Source organism: Rhynchophorus ferrugineus, unplaced genomic scaffold, assembly GCF_030347505.1.
Source record: "Rhynchophorus ferrugineus isolate W39M unplaced genomic scaffold, kcgeb_rfMv2 rfM4, whole genome shotgun sequence".
Taxonomy (NCBI): domain Eukaryota; kingdom Metazoa; phylum Arthropoda; class Insecta; order Coleoptera; family Curculionidae; genus Rhynchophorus; species Rhynchophorus ferrugineus.
The window spans coordinates 3,356,287-3,372,571 of NW_027472583.1; positions in this window are offsets into that span (position 1 = coordinate 3,356,287).

Below are 16,285 nucleotides of genomic sequence, written 5' to 3' on the forward strand. Positions count from 1 at the left end.
GATAGTTATCGACTATAATTGATACGTTTAGGGGTAAAGACGCAACAATGTAATTCTTCAGCATCACAACATTCGACCACATGTAGCAAAAGACACCACCACATGTAGAAAACACACTTGGAAATACTAAGATGAGTGTTTTATATGTTGATAGTGTTTTCCTTCTTATGGTGATACCAAAAAAAAAGATTCATGGATAACCTTAAAAGATACATCGTTATTTCAAGATGGAATACGCAAATCGCCAAAAAGTTGGCAGAAAGTAGTGGCTATCCATGGACAATAAATTAATATAAACTATAAAATTAAAAAATCCTTTAAAACTATATATATTCTCTAGTATATATTTTCTATTGGCTACTGTGACTACGTCATTTGCACACGTTAATAGATGTTCATAATACCCTGATCTTGTGCTTCTATTTATAATATTTTCCTTTTTATTTATTCTTTGCCTGTGTTAAAAAGTGCAACCGATGGAGAATTTTTCTATTGAACTCATTTATTAATTGTATAATCCTATATTATATATATATACAATACAATTTATGAATAATGAAGATAGTTACTGAATACTGAACCTTTTTGATTGTCAATCTTCCGTTACTTTATATTTAAGTTTTTTTTTATCAAAATAAAAGTAAATAACTTACTAATATTTTTTTTATTTTTCAGGTAATCAGAAGTCTACATCCAGGTAAATAATTATGAAATATTCAATCCCAACGAATCGGGCTAATCTCGTCCAGATATGAATCCGGGATATAAAAAAAACAGACAAAAAACTCGTCTTTATCGCCGATAAAAACCTTAAAAGATTTTATGGAGGATTTAAAATTTAACAGTGGATATTCATCTAAGCCGTTTTTCTTTCGCAGTTAGACGGTCGCTCCAAGTTTCTTGTTTCTCGTCAGTTCCCTAACAACCCTAGGGATCTGTAGAGGACGCTCGTCCAAAAATATTGTTCCGTATTTTCAGTGTTGTAAATTTCTTTATTTGATACGTATTTTTACGGTTTATTTGTTAACATATATTTCGTCTGAGAAGAAGATTCTGGCATTTTTTATATTGTTCTTTGAAAATAATTTATTTATTAACTAGTGTACAACTAATGATTAGTTTCTGACATATTTTCCACTAAATCACATCTCTCAATCATCAATCCAATGAAATTTGATGCTTCCTGTTGATTTTATCATAGATATTAAGAAGGTCAGATATTTCGAAAATGATCCAAGTTTAAATCGAGGTTAGTTACAATGTTTGCATAGTTTTTTGATATATTCTTGATAAAAAAGAAATCAATTAAGTAAAGAAAAGCTGGAGGATGTTGGAGATGCTACTTCATCTCAATTTTAAATATAAATGAGGTACTTATTCTGAGCAACATATCGCACTTTATCGACCACTAGAACACAAGGCTTGTAAAAACAGTTTTAGTGAACACAACAATGTTTTGTACAATATACTTTAGAGATCTGAAACGGATTATTGTAGTAATAAAACCCTTTGAGGACTGAATATTTCAACACAATCGAATATACATCTATGCACTACAATTAATTTTGAAGGGACTACAATGACTAGTGCTCCCCCTCTAATCGATATTTAACCACAATATATTCGGTTAATTATGTTTCTCTCATAATACAGTAAACTAATTTAAAAAAGTTATGCTGCTAAAACTTGTTTTCACAGTATTTTAAATATAAGACCATAGATGTATTTGTCTGTGTATATAAACATTTTAGAATATAAGAAAACTATCTATCTTCACTGACGTTCTTAATTAAATTATTTTATCATTTAATTAAATCGCCACAGAACATTATAATAAAGTATAATAATTAAGATTATTTTCAGAACTGTAAGAACTTCGGACCATGAAATATGATGTTTCTTTACTTGTATGTTATAAATATAAGTATGGATTAATGAATGAAGTAATACATATTCGTATATTAAAACAGAGAATATATGAATAAAACAATATTGAAACTGATATTTGACTTTAGTATGTATAACAGGTCAATTGAAAAGTCCCCGGCCTACCATAGTAAAACACATTTTTTTGGCAAAATTAGTTTTTTTATTCAACATAATGCCCTTCAAGGGTGATTTACTGTTTATAGTGACCCTCCAACTTTTCGATATCATTTTTGTAGTACGATTTGTCCTTTATTTCAAAATAGGCCTAAGTTTCGGCGATCGCCTCTTCATTCGACGAACATTTTTTCCCAGTGAGCATTTTTTTGAGATCTGGGAACAGAAAATAGTCGCTGGGGGCAAGATCTGGGGTATACGGTGGATAAAGAAGCAATTCGAAGCCCAATTCATGGATTCTTGCCATCGTTTTCACTGACTTGTGACAAGGTGCATTATCTTGATGAAGCAGAACATTATTTTTCTTCAAATGCGGCCGTTTTTCGGCGATTTCGTCCTTCAAACGGCTCAATAACACTGTATAATGGTCGCTGTTAATCGTCCTTCCTTTTATAAGGTAGTCAATGAAAATTATTCCTTGCACACTCCAAAATACAGACACCATATCTTGCCAGCCCACTATTGCGTTTTCCCACGCTTTGGAGCGGGTTCATCTTGTGTAGTGCACTCGGATGATTGTCGATTGGACTTCGGAGTGAAATGATGAAGCCATGTTTCATCCATTATCACATATCGACGCAAAAACTCGAGTTTATTACGCTTGATGATCTTCAAACACTGCTCCGAATCATCAACTCGTCATTGTTTTTGATTAAAAATGAGCTCGCGCGGCACCCATTTTGCAGAGAGCTTTCTCATACTAAAATACTCGTGAATGATATGATGTACACGTTCAGTTGATATCTTTAGAGTGTCTGCTATTTCATTCAATTTCAATTTACGGTTATTCAAAATCATTTTGTGGATTTTTAAAATGTTTTCATTGGTAACAACCTCTTTTGGGCGTCCACTGCGTTTACCGACTTTGGTGTTCATTTCGCCACGTCTAAACTTAGCATACCAATCCTTGATGGTTGATTTTCCTACGGCAGTTTCCGGAAACTTGGCATCAAGCCAAGTTTCTGTTTCAACTCTATTTTGTCCCTTCAAAAAGCAATATTTTATCAACAGGCAAAATTCCTTTTTATCAATTTTTTTCACAATAACAAAAGTTGCTTCACTCAAAGTGCTATAATTCACAAACTAATGATCCGACAGCTGTCAAATTTATACACGCATCTTTTGAGGGCTAACTAAAAAACATATGGATTTTATTCTAGTAGCGCTATCTATGTGTCAGACCGGAGACATTTCAATTGACCTGTTATTAAAACAATAACGAACACAATTAAATAATTCATATTTTGCTATTTGAAAATGTACATTAAAGAAATATATTTTGCAATTATTAAATTAACTATTAATTTTCCAAAACGTAGGTCTATAGAGTAAATAATCTTAATAATTCGTAGAACATCCTTTGGAACCTAGTACAATAACTCAAAAACAATATCAATTAATAACGGTCCTTGAGCAAGAACATTTTTTTCGTAGCTGTTGTCTGTTCACCAAACTGATCAAATCTGACATCAAATTAAATCAAAAGCTGATTTCAAAAATCCAAATAACTTATAAGCAAAGAAAACAGATGCTGGGATTTTCACATATGTCGGGTTTTTCTTTCACGGCTCTATATACCTCCCGATAAAGCTGGCACATTAATTAGTTTTTTCTGTAAAATATAACTTTACGTTACCATAGTATTCTTAATGGTTCTTTGTCCAGTCTTGCCATAACTCTTTAATAATTCTAACAATACGAGAATAACCGAAAGTAACACAAAATCTTAATTAACTCTGCTTGAAAATAAAACAATACTGATTAGCCGGAAGATATACTCAATTGATCTAAAATCAAAGGGGTTGAATTATAAGACAATTATAATGCCAATTTGGACCTATGGGGTGCAAATATGGAGTTGCACTAAAAATTCAAATCAACTAGTCATCCAAAGCTATCAAAACAAGGTTCTTCGATTGATTACCAATGCCTACTGCTACGTTGGTTACGAAGAACTGCACGATGACCTGGAAATCAAATAGATTTCGCCTTGAAACACCAAAGAAGATTATTAAATCATACTAACGTTGAAACAATACAGCTGCTGGACAGCGCGCAGGATTTCGGGAGATTGAAGCGAACCAAACCATACGAACTTATATAAAGTGTAAACTATAGCTATAAGTTATTATAATTTTATAATTGAGGAATACATATTGATGTATTTTCTCGCACTCGTCTTGGTTGTGAATTAATCCAAGTACAAATGAAATATAATAATAAATTAATTTATAATTAAGATTGTACTAAGCGTATCTAATAAAGATATGAAAAAAACTCACTCTCCATTTTAGTATCGTTTTAATTTTAAAATTTAGGAATTTGTCTTCATCAGTGACATCATTTTGCGGTAAAATTTTGCCAAATTTTGATTTCAACAATTATGCGTCCTTGGTTGATTTACGCACAATAGATAAATAATCTACCGTGTAAAAGTTGGAGCTGGCAGCCTGTCGGCTAGGGCCTAAAATATTTGTTTATATGTTTATATATTTCTGACTGCTATTCCTGATTGTTTGATATAGGCGTATTTCGTTTTATTGGAATTTATTTATTTGTAGCGCATATTATACAAAAACATTAGGCCTAAAAATTATTCCTCCATATAAGCTTTAACTGTGCTAAATTTTACGGCTCCAGGTGCCCCGTTCTCCTCAAAAAGCAGGCAAAGTCCATTAGTAAATAGATTTTAAAATCTGCTATTTTGGTCGCCCTATGGTTTTGGAATATTCGATCCTTATGTGAAATAGTGCTGGTTATTACTTGATGGTTTTTTGCGCAGAGTCATGATGATATCGATTATATATGCAAAACTGAAAACTGTAGTTTCTGATTAAAAAAACTTAGTAAGGTCGTCTTCACAGACTTTTTTTTAAAATATGAAATCGGTTCCTTAAAATAAGACCTAAACCCAACCCGTTTCCGATTCTTTTAAAAATATACCAGCCCACGTCAAGGAGAAATCGCAGGACATTTTACTATTCCCGGAATACGAACGAACGAATAAAAGGAGCTGGGGCTTGTCAGTCCCTTTTTTCCTACTGTCCCCCCATACCGCGTCCTTCTCGCCCTTACGCCAAATGACTAATTTACATTTCTTTACTTTAGTTTTGCGTCGACAAGAGGGCCGGGGAGACAAAAGACGCGGGCTTACCGCCATCTGATTACCATAAAGGCTTTTTTTGTGTCAACTGCATTAGATGTGACGTAATTTCAGCGCTGTCTAGACTAGACTATTGTTTCTGGTCTCGGTTGGCTTCGAAACGAATTTATTTGTACCCGGGATTTTCACACCACGAAATGTCTGGGGTAGTCAGTGAGTGGTGTTAATCAAAAGGGATTACTTTTATATCAGTTTTTCCGTTACAATGAAGACATTGTTTAATTTCATGAGATTTTACTAAACTCTCAATATATTTTTTCCAAATATTTTCAGATTATTCGGTTCTCTAACATTTTATATCATTAATTTTAAAGACGACTTTTTGTGTAACTAGCTACTAATAATTTTTTCCATTCACTTAGTTTTCGCACTCCTTTCAATCACTTTCCAATTTGGAACTAGCTTTTTTTTCATTTCCTTTTGTCCATGGCATTGTAAGTAAATAAGTAAATTTAAGGAACATCTTGTGTAAGTATTTTTTAAAATTTTTTTTTGTTTTGGCCTAAAAACCAGGCGGTGGAATGCATGACGCATACCTGGTCGCGGAGACTTGCCCTGGAGTGACAAGTTGAACCGGGTTATGTGGGACTGCCTTTGGGCTTACCAATACACTAAACCGAAACCACCTCACAGTTGACCCCCGTGGATCACTACTGCTACTACATTAAATTTGGGGATATGGCACCCGCTGATCGGGCAGCCGTTATTGGGCACGAGGGCCCGGCGGAGTTAGAGGAGTACGGACCGAATTAACATCTTGTAAAATAAGCATTTGATGGAGATGGGAAGTCTGCTAGAAGGGCAGATCAGAGAAGATAGCAGGTTTGCTATCCCCGAACCTTTTTGGATTGCTTTCTGGATTTGGGAATGCCAACCGAATCACCGGTCTGTGTAAGTAATCTTGATATTTATTAATATCAACATATTTTAATTTAATAAAACATACATTATTTTAATAAAACACCTATTAATCGATAAATATAAATTCTTCTTTATCAATTACCAAAAACATTTTTTAAATACATAATTTATCATTAATTTTCATTTGTTCTTAGATGAATTAAGAAATAAGAAGAGTGCGTGATAAATACATCAATAGCTATTTCCCAAATTAAATTTAATTCAGCTAAAGTTAATAGCAATATTTGTCGCTGTACAAGTTCCTATTATTTGGTTCTTTTCATTCTTCTGGTTTCCTGCGTATTTTAATGGTTCAGCACTACTCATTTATGTTTTACAGCAAAACCTTCGATAAATTTGTAGATCCATCTGATTTCAAGGTCACCGTGTAGTTCTTCGTTGGTTACATAGCAATAAACATTGGTAATTAATCGTACAACTGTGTTTTAGCTGCGCTAGTGTCTAGTCTAGTGGCCTAATTGCGAGCCAAAGCGTTGGAAAATTTTATAAGAACAATAGTTGATCATATTTAATTCAGAATATTTTAATTCAATTAATTGTTTTTCATTACAATAAATACTACTTTAATAACATTTTCATCTACTAATACCAAATAATAAAACTTTTTACTAGGTTGGTATACCATTTAAGAGTCAATGTTAAAGATGGTAAAATACTGCAAAAATTAATTTCTGTCAATGTAACGTACAGTTAAAATTCATGTTGAAAGATTGGAGATCTATCAGATTCATAACGTTAAATATCAGTCATTATATATGTTCATCAGCATTATATACTTTTTTTCTACTTCCAGTCTGGTTTTGAGGAATTCATATTTTGCCTGAAATATAACTTTGGTAAAACATTGGGTTAAACTTATAAATAATTAAATACATTGAACGATTTTTTTTTGAGGAAGCTGATTCAACGCACAAAGAATCTTCGAAAACTATTTGTACACCCTTTGTAAACATTTATTTTTATTTATTACTAGCGACCCGCCTCGGCTTCGCACGGGTGCAATGCTGATACTAAATTAAATACACTACAGAAAAAATATGAACGTTGTATATAAAAACATAGCGGCCCGCTCCGACTTTGCACGGGCATAAAATATATATGCCTATGTCACTCAATGAAAACATGATTAAAATCGATCCAGTATTTTTGGTTCATTCATTACTGCCCTTGGCCTGCACGCATTAAATTTGGAGTAAAACAATTCCTCTTCCCCTATACTTACTATGAAGATTTCCTGCTATCTTTGGAATATCTAAATTCATACAATTTTTATTACATTACACATTTTTAAACGCAAATTTTAAATTTGTAATATCTCCGAAAATATTTGTTTAATTTACATGCTGTAAGGAACCATATTGATCTATATTAATTGCACACTGTATTTAAGGTACTTAATTCGATAAGGATTAATGCCGTATTGCTTAAAATAGCTTCGTAAATAAGCCATTTTCTCACGTAAAAAGTAAACAATAAAAATGGTTAATGTGGGTTATCCCTAAAAGATAAACATATACCATCGCGGACTTTTTTGTAGACCTTTTTATGGTGTACAATACTGTAGTACATTAATTTGATCTAACTCGTAGGGTTAGGCAGCGTTTTTGTTAATTGCTAAATAAGCCTAAAAAATAGGTTAATTTACGACATCACGTTAGAAACCTCCAAAATTAGCAATGTTGCCTTAGTATATTATGCATGTATTATACATATAAACCTTCCTCTTGAATCACTCTATCTATTGAAAAAAACCGCATCAATATCCGTTGCGCAGTTTTAAAGATTTAAGCGCACATAGGGATATAGGGACAGAAAAGGCGACTTTGTTTTATACTATGTAGTGATTAAGATAATAGATATCTATAATTTATTGTGATTGTGGTGATTTAAAATTGTATACAAATTAAAGTTTTGAACCCTTTCAACCACAACAACCGTAGTTTCATTACATGTCCAGCAAAAAACAGAGGAGTGACTTGCCACGAAAAGTGGAACTACTACGTCAATCCCAAGTGCAAAAAGTCATGGGTTAGCCTAGGAGAATCTTCCACATCAACGTCAAAATGGATTATTGTGGACAGTAGTGACGTCGAGACGTCAGCTAAAGCAGGAAGCGCAAAAATGATTTCTAATTTCGATTTGGTATCGCCATGTTGCGAAAAAGATGGAAAAAAGTAGTAGAAGATGGTGGCAAATGTCTGTTTGAGGTATGAAATGATTGAACTACATATCGAATCACTTAATAACTAATTAGGCTTTCAAACTCGCTGTGAATAACTTTTTTTTTACTCTTTGTGGTTCTACAATCTGCCCTATAGGCAATAAGTATTTCTTATGTCTATATTATATTTACATGGCATGCAGAAAATCACTACATTAAGCGATCTTCTGTATAAAATATTATCTTAATTAATTAGTCTTATTCTAAAGCTTATTCTAAATTCAGGTAATCAGATCAGGTGGTGTTAAACGTTTTAGTCTACGCACTTCACTATCACGTGGCATATTTAGCTGATTAGCGAGTATATGGGGATGCACTGACACTCTTTCGAAGTGCTTCACACAAACACGTTGGATTATACTCGTTATAGGTTCTAGAGGAATATCGCGTTGTATCACTTTATTTGAAATATAGTACGGAGCGTCAACAATGGTACGCAACACTTTATTTTAGAACGGTTGAATGATGTATATATTAGATTAGCTAGCGGTACCCCATAGTTGGATTCCACATGATCAAATAGGCTTGAGTATAGACTCATACAGCAACACCTTGTTATCTAATGATAACTTGGATTTGCGCCCGATGAACCAATACATTTGATATAATTTCAGTCGAAGTTGTTTTCGTTTATAGAGTACGTGGTTCTTCCAGGTTAGGCATCGATCTAAGTGCATACCAAGATATTTAACTTGCTCTGCTTGGGGGAGTTGACGATGATTTATATTTACTGGTGGACATGTTCTTCTACGCAGGGTAAACGTTACATGGGTGGATTTTGTTTCATTGACGTTAATGCACAATGTCTTCAACCATAATTGTATTTGATCCAGGTGGGTTTGTAAGGGATGCCAAGATTGCTGTGTCGTTTGCGTATGTTGCTACAGTAGTTATTTTTGTAGTGGGCAGATCGGCCGTATACAGAAGATACAATACTGGACCCAGTACGCTACCTTGCGGAACTCCTGAATATATGGGATTTAATTCGCTATGTTCATCGCCATGATTTACAGTAAAATGTCTATCACTGAGATACGATTTTAGTAATTGATAGTCCGGATGAGGGAGAAGTTTCTTTAGTTTCACCTGCAAGCCCGTATGCCATACTTTGTCAAAAGCCTGAGATATATCTAGAAAAGCAGCCGAACAATATATTTTGGCATTTAGGTCAGTAATTTTGGCATATATATATATATATATATATATATATATATATATATATATATATATATATATTTCTATAGTCCCATGCTTATTGCGAAACCCGTGAATAACATGAAACAAAAAGGGAAATATTTCCAAGACAAATATTTCATAACGAAACTTACAAGACACGTAATTTTAGTTCTGTTAGCTTCATCGTCAGTGTCATTATACAAATCGTATTCATGCACACATTAATTGGCATATTCACCATAAATCCTGTAGCTCTGATTTACTACCTGATACTCTACCGCCTCGGATATCCGATGGCCGTTAAATTAATTAAGTAGGGTCGAGTTAAAAATGGCTTTCTGTTGAAGGAGCAACAGTGACAGATTCTTTTCGTGATAATTAAAATCGATTATTGTATACTCAATGTTAATATCGTTCTAATGATCTAGAAACTCGAATTAAAATCTATATTTACAGCTATATTAATGGTTTCTGTATGTTTATGTCCCCAAAACTCAGAGGGTTGCTAACAGTGAGTTAAAGTTGTTACATAATATTGAATTATGATGGAAAATTATTTATCATGTGTATCGGAAAGTTATTACCGTTTTTTTCTAAAAAAAACTACATAATTTTCAAGAAAATGTTAGACCTTATTTATTCAAGGCATTGGCCATTTGATTCTACACATTTTGCCCATTATGGATGCTATCTGAAAAAAACTGTTTGTCTTTTGAGCAAAAGCATTCATCGAGACATTTTCTAACTTCTTCCAAATTGACGAAGTGCTGCTCTGCAAGCGCTTGTCCCATTGATGCGAGAAGTTGATAGTCGAACGGGGCAAGGTCTGGAGAGTACGGTGGGTACGATAATACGTCTTATCCAAGTGCTTTTAACGCTTTCTTGACCGGTTGTACTTGAGATGGCGAGTTACCATGTAAGTCTGTAAAGTCACTATATCGTGTCTTCGGGCCCATTCTGGACGTTTTTCGATAAATTTATGGTTCAAATTAATCTGTTGTTGGTAGCGATCACCATTAACTGTTTAACCAGGTTTCAATAGTTCGTAATACACCACGTCACTTTGGTCCCACGAAACACAGAGCATTGTCTTGCGACCAAAATGATTGGGCTTAGGAGTCGATCAGCCGGCTGCAATCATTATTTTTTTGAATTTTAGGCCTACCAGAAAATTCTTTGTCTTGCATATCGAAATCATTACTTTTGAATTTTCCAAATCCCCGATACCACATGTTTTTAAGGTTAGAACATTCTGACCGTAAGTTTCCATCAACAAACGATGATCTTGAGCGGTTTTTTCTTTTGATTAAATACTTGACATTTTCAAAGAGGTGTTACTTTCGCAAAACATAACGGTCTCTACAACTAGAAGAGTATACCACGAGATTTCATTGTGACATTTTAAGCATTTCGCGAGTATCACGTAACAGCAATCTAAAAAAACAATATGATTTTAAGCAGAGTTGTGCAGTATTTGAATTACTTCTAATTTTTAAAGAAAGTGGTAGAAAAGGGTAATATATCCAATCTTCTGAACCATTCAACTAATCCAACCTTCTGAACACAATCACTCAGTCTAGAAGTAACAGTTTCTAGCCATATGATCCGAATAGTTGGTGGAATTCATTGAAGCACTGAAACTGCTGCAGCATTAGGTCATTATTATTATTACTTATTTCGTATTTTAATTAACGCAAAGCATGTATTAGGTTGTAACACGTAAACCATTTCTTACTCTCAACACCATGAAAGGTAAGTATTTAGAATGATTTAAAGTAAAAAAAAATACGATAAGATAAAAAATCGAATTTTATCTCACATATTTGAGATTTTCTTTCTCTTACTCAGTTGTTTTCAAATACGCTCTACATATTAAAATGTTAAATTATATGGTGATTACATGATGTATTTAAAGAAAAAACAATGAGTCGATTTCATACCAAATGTATTTAATTAATCTGTTTGTGTTTTTGAAATAATTTAATTGTATATGTTTTCTCCATAAATCTATTCCCTCTAGGATATTTTTAATTACATCCCCAATAATTAATATCAAGCTGGTCAGTTTCAGTTAGTAATTAAAAATAATTGTAAAATAATAATTAAAATTATTTATATTATGTCTTGATGTGCGGAAAAATATTTGTGGTGTTCGCATTTTCCATCAATAAAATAACTTTTACGTTGTTCAAAATTGAAAAAAAAGTATATAATAGGCCTAAAAATACACTTTTTATAATTGTAAATATTCGTCTTTCAATATTTTAATCGTGTGTATTCGTGTGAATCAAGGTTGAAACAATTTAGGTACGGTAATAAGTCTGGACGGTATTTATATATAGACTTTTTTTAGATTGATCCGGCGTCGTTACGATGAAAGACAATGTTTTTTAAATTAGTCTATGGATTCCTTATGGTTTATATACTTAATTTCTCGATTTCATTTAATGTTTTCAGCATGAAGAAATATAATCAAATAAATTAGGTCATGTATTATTTTAACGTTGAGCTACTTTTTCTATGATATCATTAAACCGTTCAATAACTCTCCTGTCTGACAAATAGATGACATTATGGCCTATCATGTTTAGAATTGACGGTGGTTTTAGAAAATGTTTTTATAATTTTTAATATATTGCTTAAATAACAGACTTGTATAAAAAACAAAGTTTTCTCTTAGTTATTCGGTGCTTGCATGCATTCTGATCATTTATTTACTTTAAAAATAAATTAATTGAGAAAAATTAGTGCAGTATATATAAATCAAATTATTTTTGAGACAACATGGCTAGAACCGTGTTGAAAGAATGATGTTGACAGCAATGCATTTTTCAACTTTTTCAGTACGTCGAATTCACGTGTCGCTCAACCCATGCTGCATCAACCTAAACACTTGATGATCAAGAAGTGTTATGTCTGGTGAATAAACTGGCTGATACAGAACTTCCTTTTGAAGTACAGAAGCTATTTGAGCTTCAACAATGCATCTTTCACAATTTTTGCTTCTAAGTGGTCACATGAGATTTCTTCAAAACCAATAACAAATGTAATTTCGAAAATGCAATTTTGAGCGTTCCATGATTAGCAACTGTATACACTGAAAAACTCAATAACACTAATTGGAAACGGTTTTTTTTATACAGAGAAAATTTAAAATTATAGTTAGGTAAATCAAGCAGTTTAACAATAATTTACATTCACATAGTTTGCATTTTCAGCAATAGATATCGCTGATCAAAATATATATTCACAATTGATCGACTAGAATAACGTTAATATTTTGAATTCCTGTATCTTTTTGTAATGTATACTATAATGTTTGTCTTCAAATAACGTTTTATGTACTTAATGACGCGGAAACAAAATAATCAATATATTATTTTACCTTGACCTACCAAATTTAACTGATTTGTCTTCTTGGTTTCGTCATACAAATCATTTTAATTCTAACATTAATTGGCATATTCCCCATAAACCTTGACTTTCAATTACCTGGATTTCTACCCCAATGACCATTAAATTAATTAAATATTGGTGAGTTAAAATATTTTCACTTAAATAAGCTACTGTGACCGATGGTTCTCGTATTAATCGATTATTCTGGTAGTAATTAATACCGACTTCGATAATCAATCATTCGATCAATCTCTTAATCTACTTAGATCATGTGGAGATTATTGTAATCAAAATATTATACAAATGAATTACTTGATGAAGGCTCAAATATTTCGAAAACAATATAATTGAGTGATGAACAAGTTAGGAAATGGGCTTCTTTATGAATTAGAACGCAGATACATTTAGAGGCATTTTCTGGTTTGTGGATAGCTGCTAGAATAACGAGAAATCACAGAGAATAAAGAGTGAATCTATTACAACAATTTAAATAAATGTTAATTGTTAATTTCGAAGAATAATTAATATTAACCATATGTTCCACATGTTGTTTCGTTCGATCACTACTACTACTTCAAAATAAGAAGTTAATTCAAAAATTCAAACGAAGATATGTTAGCTAGCGATGAACAGAAAGTTATTTAGTTAAGTGTTCTTTAATATAAATGTTTGTAAATCTCTTTCTAATTTCTGTTACCAACTAATGGTTGCTCAGTTTTTTAGCTGTTCATGTTTGTTCATGCACAATTAAATTGTATATCGTATTGTTTAAAAGTTAGACAAAACAGATATATGATGAATGGTCACATATGTTCTTAATTTAAACAGCTTTAATTCGTATTCGGAAATATTTATATTGTGACGAAATTGTTGAGACTATATTTTTATACATTCTCGTCAATCTGGTATAGACCAGTCAAATTAACATGGAACTACATATATATATATATATATATATATATATATATATATATATATATATATATTGAATTTTAATTAATTTAATTTAATAAATTGATTATAGTTTATTTAAATGTTGTTATCATTAATTCATAGAACTTTTGTATATACATATAATATATTTTCATCAACATGTCGTATAATTTTCCAGAGTTATAAAAATATTCCTAGGATTGAAGGATTGAATCCTACATAAATTATGACAGTGTCATTTATTTAGTTGGCTAATCCAAAACTTTAGTAAGTAGAAGAAAGATTTAAACATAACTACTTATTGTTAAATTAATGTTTTTGTAATTTTTTTTGGCTATCATAGTTTCATAAAAAATCAACATTAGTTATGCAAAACTATTTATAGGTCAGCAGATTTTTTTATTATTATTATTTTACCGAACTTTTATAGCGGAACATATATGTTTATTATAAATTCTAGGCTTTTTAGATATACACATAATATAATTATATCGTCTTATTGAGCTTTAAATTCTACTCACACAATGATATTTTCATTAAAAACTCATAGGCATTTCCAGAGTTTTGAGATGGATATAGTTAGTTCTATATAAAAATAGATATACTAACAATTTTTCAACCAGTTTTTCGGTTCTCTCCGGAGCTCTCGGAATATATCATATCTAGGCGTCGAAAGCCAACATAGAAGAATATTTAGGAAAGAAACTGGATGCAAAGCCTCATACAATGATCACATATGCTATTATCTTATTTTTTTCGAAAACATTTTTATTCAATATAATTCATCGAGACATCCGCGAGCAATTTAAGGGTAACTTGCCGATGGGGATGGATACCATTATTCCTAAAACGTCGATTTTCTACTTATACAAGCAAAATCGTTGCACAAACATGAAAAACCCACTCCATCTGTTCGTAATCGATTAGACCGGACTATGGTATTAATTTTCGAGACTGGAGAAACGCGAAAAAATGTCTCATCATCCTGCGGACGTCTATGAATCATCGGGGTCCGTCAATAAAAAGTCGACATTACTACTAGCATGTCCAATTTGTCATTTGGAATAGAACGAGCCATTTCCTTAGTGCATAATACAAATATTTATGGGTTTGAATATTATTTCATCCGTGTACCATGCAATAATTATTAACTGGTTTTTCTTGGTCATAAAGTAAGCGTGATAACTAATTTTAAAAAACTATTTTATGACAATTCTACGTATTTCTAAGTTATTTCCGCAAAAAAATTGTTTCGAAAGGAAAAAATAATGTTTGAAATGTTTTAATTTTAAATGCGCGCTAAGTTGCTCCTATTCTCTGAGTGTTTCTATGTTCTTCTGTTTTCGGTTGCGAAATAATATAGAATAATATAGATGTAGTTTTATAAGTATGGACAGCCTTCAACAAATGTCTTTCTTATTCATCAAGTAGTTCGATTGTACTATGCCGTAACACGTAATCAGAAAGAGCAAGATCTACGGCGGGTGAGGTACTACTTCCAACTATAATGTTTGCAAGTATGTTTTAGTTTTGAAACATGTGATCGAGCGCTGTCACGATGAAAAAATAAAACTGTTGTGTCTTTGCACAATAGTTTGCTCAAACGCATCAAGTTCACTGAATTTTTTTATACACTTTGACGAAAGGACATACTGAAAGTGAAGCCTGTGACGTGTGTGTGAAGCTTCAACATGAAGTTAGTCACAATTGTACACCATGCGATTAAACCATCTTGTAGATCCTTTACAATTAAATTCGATATGCTTGATAGATGTCGTCCTCTAATAACCTTTCTAGGCCTAACCTAGTAGTCCCCCTTGGTTAACAATGAATCAAACATTATTGACAAAAATTGGTATAATATATATAAAATAAATATTTTCCATTATTTTCTACCATTTTTTCTACACTGTCCAATATTGCAATGTACTCTAAGATTTTATTTTATTATTATTCTTATATTGATTGTTTTGAAACGATTTGATATCGCATTTTTAGTCTATTTTCTAGCCATTTTTTATACTTTTGGAATTTTTTTCATCGCATGTAAATAATTGCCTGAAAGTAGTTGATATATCAACTACGAATCTGCCTAATTTTCAGGTTTTGGCAGTTTGATCTGGGGTTTCGTCCAATAAATCTTGCTATTCATTGATTTCTAATTTGCGTTTGATTCTCCAGGTCATTCTTTATCCTTGACGCCAAAATCACCACTTTTAAAACATTGAAACCAAAACTGATACTTGAAATATGTCGAAGCTACATCATCATAAGTTTGTAAAATATTTGATAAACTTCGCCAGCAGATTCCTTACAATGAAACAATATGCAATGACCACCGAAATTTCAATTTTGTAGAAATTTCAAACGGT